Source organism: Paramormyrops kingsleyae, chromosome 11 (genome assembly GCF_048594095.1).
Source record: "Paramormyrops kingsleyae isolate MSU_618 chromosome 11, PKINGS_0.4, whole genome shotgun sequence".
Classification (NCBI taxonomy): Eukaryota; Metazoa; Chordata; class Actinopteri; order Osteoglossiformes; family Mormyridae; genus Paramormyrops; species Paramormyrops kingsleyae.
The window spans coordinates 528,507-534,945 of NC_132807.1; the positions used below are offsets into that span (position 1 = coordinate 528,507).

At 43.9% G+C, this 6,439-nt stretch overlaps 2 long non-coding RNA genes across 2 annotated transcripts; one reads left to right on the forward strand and one right to left on the reverse strand.

Moving 5' to 3' along the window:
* Positions 1–766: 766 nt before the first annotated feature.
* Positions 767–4,389, reverse strand: LOC140593404 (uncharacterized). The gene is made up of 2 exons (XR_011993707.1): positions 3,984–4,389; positions 767–3,710 (listed from the first exon to the last, which is right to left on the reverse strand). It is a non-coding gene; the product is annotated as an uncharacterized lncRNA (long non-coding RNA).
* On the forward strand, positions 4,250–6,236 carry LOC140593403 (uncharacterized). The gene is made up of 3 exons (XR_011993706.1): positions 4,250–4,784; positions 4,927–5,085; positions 5,734–6,236. It is a non-coding gene; the product is annotated as an uncharacterized lncRNA (long non-coding RNA).
* Positions 6,237–6,439: the final 203 nt, after the last annotated feature.

Sequence of the window (6,439 nt, forward strand, 5' to 3'; positions counted from 1 at the left end):
CTTTGAAAAATGAATAAACTATGGTATGTAAGATGTGCAGACGGCACGTGCATGTGAACAGGAACCTTCATTCCCAGTAACGTGTGAAACGGCACCCCTGAAGTCACGCATTACGACGGTCACAAAATATGGCGCAACACCAGCAAGGAGCTACCCAACTCCGCCTGAACCCTTCGGGAAATGCCAGACGGTGTTTTGGCCAGAGCGCACCGCGTACATTCTTTGTTGCTCTCGCGATTTTCGTTCTGCTTCATATAAGTATCTGCTGCTCAACGGTCGCCCATCTTCTCGGCACGAGTGGGGCGACGCTGCTATGTCCCCTGCTGGCCGAGACAAGCCAAGAAATATGAGCGTAGGACCAGTGTCACCGTCGGAGCGGTATCACCACGATCCCACGTAAAATGTCAGCGCAGATAACGTGAGAATCCTCATCACTACAGCTTAATATACGTAAATATACGTGGGGTCCTTATTCAGACCGTGCATGGGATATACACGTATGCTCTACTTACATACTCGGTTTCCTGGCATATACTTAAATCACGTATTTAAAAATAAGTTGCTCACATTGTAATGGAAACTTTCCCTTTCACAAAAAGAATATCAAATTCTCTATTCCAGTTTAAATGGGTGTCAGCTGAGGCCCCGCACTGTTTCAAAGTAAGACATTTTTGTTGATCGTTTAATGATTAACAGTATTATAGTGCTTTTGAATAACAGTGATTGTAATGACATCTGCTGTCAGGAAGGGTCTCAAGGCACTGGGTCCAGTGTATAACCACCCTTTTTATTCCAAGTGTAACTTTTTTCTGGAGGTGTGCTGTATTTGGTGCCAGTCAATCATTGTCAAGAAGATACACACGCTGGCCACACAGTTGCAGCACATTTGTCTGCTGTACCCTCATGCAAATCCATCCATCCATCCATCCATCCATCCATCCAAATCTCCCATTCCATCACATTCCATAGGTGCTCTATTGAAATCTAGTGACTGTGGAGGCCATTTGAGTACAGTGAAATTATTTTCATGTTCAAGAAACCAGTCTGAGATGATATGAGCTCTGTGACATGGCACGTTACCCTGCTGCAGTAGCTATTAGAAGCTGGGTACACTGTGGTCATAAAGGGATGGACATGGTCAGCAACAATACTCAGGTAGGCTGTGGCATTTAAACATTGCTCAGTTGGCACTAAGGGCCCCAAAGTGTGCAAATAAAATTTTGCTTACACCAAATTCTGGCCCTATGATCTGGATGTTGCAGCAGTGAATTGAGACTCATCTGACCAGGCAACCTCTTTCCAGTCTTCCATTGTCTAATTTCGGTGAGCCCGTGCCCGCTGTAGCCTCAGTTTCCTGTTTGTAGCTGACAGGAGTGGCACCTGGTGTGGTCTTCCGCTGCTGTAGCCCATCAGCTTCAGAGTTGGATGTGTTGTGCATTCACAGATGCTCTTCTGCATACCTTGGTGGTAACGAGTTGTTGAGTTACTCTTGCCTTTCTATCACCTAGAGCCAGTCTGTCCCTGACCTCTGCCATCAACAAGGCATTTTTTTCCCAGAGAACCACAGCTCACTGGATGTTTTTTCTTTTTCGGCCCATTCTCTGTAAACCCTAAAGATGGTGAAAATAGCAGTCGATCAGCATTTTCTGAAATACTCATACCAGTCCACCTAACACCAAGAACAATGTCACCTTCGAAGTCACTTAAATCACCTTTCTTCCCCATTCTGGTGTTTGATATGAGCATGACTTTGATCTGCATGATTTTATACATTGTGCTGCTGACATACAGACAGGTGAACAGGTATACCTAATAGAGTGGCCAGTGAGTGTATTTCCAGTCTATCTGTTCATTTACTCTGTAGTTGGTGGTGCAATCTGCCTCACTGCTTAATGATCAGTCCAGTAACAGCACTCAGATCAACAGAGGAAGGTGCAATAGCTAAGAGGGCTGGGCTGGGTTGTAACACATCTTTAAGTGTTACAACCATCCCCTTACATACAAATAAGGACACTTTCTTGATTTTAATAATTTTACAGAATGTCTAGACAGTAGAAAAGAAAGACTGAAAGAGGTGTGCCTGCCAGTGTTTTTAAAAAAGCATCTGATGAGGTCACAAGGAAGGGCAAGTCAGTCAGGTCAGTTGCGAAGGCACACGGGATCTGCCATGTAACACTGAGCAGATACTGCAAATCACTGCAGAAGCTGAGAGACCAGGGGTCCAGTGATCTTCCCAGTGAAGGTTACCACAGCAGCGACAAAGTCTTCTCTGAGGTGCAGGAGAAGGTGCTGGCAGAATATTTGACTCAGGCGGCAGACCTGTATTATAGACTGACAGTATCTGGGCCCACCAAGCCTGTACTGCAGGGTTACCAAGATTCATTTGTCAGCATTGTGACCGATTAAGAACACACACACACACACACACACACACACACACACACATTATTTTTATTTGACTTGGATGTTTTTTTTGCTCAGATGCATTGTAGTAGAGTATTGATTAAGCATACATACCATTAAGAAAGTTTGTTCTAGCACACTAGTGGATATATGAGTTATGGTCAGTCTTCAAAAACTTCTTTTTGAACCATATAGCACAGTGTGGCCAGTGTTTTTGCTTCTTTTGTCTAACTGTTGCAACTTACCGCAACACGTGTTACATCCTACCCCGGTAGTGGGGCAGGTTGTAACAAAGGAGCACCATGTAGGCCTATTTGTCATGAACTCACCAGGTCTGTGATATTCTTGCAGAGGTTTGACTTGGTGCAGTTTGTAGCAAACAAATGTGGGTACTGTAGAAAAGGCTGTTAAATGAGCGGCTTGTTTAATGAGTTACCATGATGGCGTTCAGGAGTCACATGGCGAGATGACCGTCGGGACTGGTGTGGTCCATAACCAGATGAATGAAGGTACTGCTTATGTGGCAATGCAATATCCCTGACCCGCTCCACAATCTCATTTACCTCTTCTCCCTCACATACTGACGGCTCTCGATGCTCCCAAGGCACTGGATTTGACTGTTGGCCTGCGTGACATGGATCCCACTGATCGCCTGACATCATGACTCCATATTGGGAGATTGGGGTGCCGATACTGGATGAGGTTGAGGCTCTTTCCTCATCATCTTGGCTCTGCCTAGGAGGAGCTGACTGGATATGAGTTGGAGAAGTCTGCGATGCACGCCACTCAATTAGTTCACGAATATCTCTCCTCAGCTGATCGTTCTCTTCCCTGAGTGTCTTCACCCATTCTGGGACACTACCAGGTGATGAGTGTTCATTTCTCTGCTGGTCATGCGCCGAGAAACTATCCGTCATATATTCTCTTGCATCAGGGTGGTGATATGATGCAGGTAATCCTCTTTGTCTGTAATGATGGCCTGTCTCATATTCGTCTAGGTAGCATGGAGGACGAATTGTTCTACGAGGCCTCCCCTGACTCAGGACAAGATCCTTTTCTCTGTCATCCATCATTACTGCTGTAAAACTTACCCTATCCGGCTCGAAGGACCATGTAGAAGAGTGTCGTTTAAAAAAAAAGGGACGCCGATTCTCTCCCGGTGGTAACCTTTACAGAGTGTCCGATCAGAACACTGGGTTTGTTTGCCTACTTTTGACAGGTTATCCTATAGTTGGATAGTAGCGCATTAACACACCACCAATAAAACAGTCCGGATACTCGTTGGGGAAATATGCAATTGTGGTTTACTGAAACAGAAATAAGAACATAGGAATCAACATATAACTACCGCTCACGGGTAACATAGTTTTACAAACATTAAACAAATATAGATATTAAATTATATTAACCATTTGTATTACAAAACGCAAATAAACATACAATACTCAAAACTGAGCGGCATTAACGCAGCGAACTGCGATCAGCGCGATATGTTTATTTTAAATTACAAACGTATAAAACAATAAACATTTGCTCCGGTTACAAAGCATAGTTGCGGTACGAATGAACTGCATACTTACTCAGCATGCACGCACAACTACACCATAAACCCAACAAAACTTTGTATAACTACGTTGAACTCTGCATCCAGCCTAAAGGAAAGCGAAGAAGAGAAGAAAAAAACCAACCTGGGGTCCTGCGTGACGCCTCCAATGGCCGAAATAATGCCTGCTCAAAACACTGCACAATTAAACAAACCGCTCATTTAACAGCCTTTTCTACAGGTACTTAATAGAAAAAATGTAAATCTCTAGCTCAAAAATTCAGTGATCGAGTTATAGGTGGTAAAGCAAAAAGTGTTACAACCATACCCGGTCTCCCCTACGCATTCCCCGTACACGCGCGGCAATTCCTCGTTATAGCAGCGCAAATGCCTATTTATTTTATGTGCGTCCACGCTGTTATGACGAAAAATTACCCTGCATTTTAACATTTATGGGGCTAATTTGTAGCTAAAATGCACAGTGATTTCTTGTCATAACAGCGCGAATGCACATAAAATAAGTACTACAAGACATTGCAGCGCGTATAGCTTTAGACAGCGAATGATCGAGTTGGCGTTGGCGTGAGATTTTGAATTCGAGACAAGTCTACACACATATATTTACATGTATATAACAGTTTTATTACCTTGCAAACCCTGCAGACTATTTACAAACTGCCCCAACGCTTTTCATGTAGGCAATTTTAGGTTTAAATGGATTAATAGATATTCGCCGTAAGATTTCTTGCTGTGAGCGTTTCAGTTTGAAAGCGTGAGTGTCACGCCAGATGCGTCAGAGTTGGCAACCCTGCTTACGGCCGAATCGGACCTACGACCGGTCAGTAGGAGCCGATCGCGGCCGAAAGTCGCCGACGACCTGCATAGGATCGTATTGTCAGTTATGGTACGAATGGGCATCCGTGACAACAGCTTGATTACTTTTTAATCACATGTGCTTCTTTTCTCAAACTTCTTTCCAGCGCTTTAACGAGTGACTGCGTTTTGAAGTCTTCTGTAAAATGGAGAGAAACGAAATTAAAGTAATCAAGATCAAAATTAAAATTATTATCAAAATTAAAATAACAAGTAAGGAAACGGAAAGGATAGATAAGACGCGGAGGAAGTGTTACATGCCGAAGGTAAAGCCCTAGATTAAGAGACTATTAGAACACTTGAATTAGAGTATAACATGCATTATGCCGAAAAAGGCATCCCTGCCGCAGAATGCATGCCGGTGTTCTGACTAGTTGAGCTTTTAGGGGTTTTTTGGGGGTTAGGGTTGGGGTTTTAGGTTTTTTTTTTGAGGGTTAGGGTTTTAGGGGGGGTGGGTTTGGTGGGTTAGGGTAAGGGTTAGGGCTATCGATTAGCACTACGGTAGCCTAACTCGACAAAGTAGCTCAACTCGTTTCAGATCAGTGACCAATCGGTCATTTAGAGACAGGCATGCATTCTTCGACAGGGATGCCTTTTTTGGCATAACACTCTCTCTGCCAGTTAGCTGACCAGACCCTATGGGTGGCTCTCGTGGAAGATGGGGAAGTGCCCTTTTTAATTTTCTTTGTGTATGTATGTGTGTGTTTGTTTTAGGATGGGTAGTTGGGCTCGTGCAATATGGCGTGCTAAGGGAGGGTGCTGGATGGAATCGTATATGCTGCCGCTTAGGAGGGGGGGTGTTTCGCGTACACCACAGTGTGAATTAGGACTATTGCTGGCTTGCTTGTGGATATACCTTTAATACCCACAGAGGTTCAATACAATATCAATAACCTCTCCTTGTCTTTAAACAGAATACTGCTGGACTAATGGGCTATGGCCGGGGACGGCGAAGCACGGACTTCGATGGCTCCAGTGACCGGCGACCTGAGAGGGGCCAGGGGCAGCCTCAGCAATCCGCCAGGAGTAATGGATTAATAATGGGCTACGGCCGGGGACGGCGTATTAATAGAGATGTCGTTTAAGTGTTGGTACTTCAGTTAGATAAGCTAAGGTAGGTAAGTTAGATAAGCTAAGGTAGGTAAGTTAGATAAGTTGACTCTCCCTGCCAGCCCCTGGAGGATGGGCTCCCCCTTTGAGTCTGGTCCCTCCCAAGGTTTCTTCCTAATAGGGAGTTTTTCCTTGCCACTGTCGCCTATGTATGGCTTACTCACTGGGGGCTTTGGGTGGGGATGCTGTAAAGCTCTTTGAGACGGTGTAATGTGATATTGTGCTATACAAAAGTAAATTTGTTTGTAGATATGCTAGGATAAGATATGCTAGGATATGAGCTTTACAATAAAACATATATACAATATTTGTGTCTTTGTTGTCTCTTTTGTGCTTTGTCTGTCTTGGTTTGAAAATCTTGCATCGTTAATTTATGTTTGGCACTCTCTCCTAAACGTCAATAAGCAGAGACAGAGGAATAGGAGGAAGGAACGGTTAAGAAAAAGAACAAACAAAAAAAGTATCAAAATAAGTGTTGTCTTATTTTAATTTCAGCTTTACTACCACCTA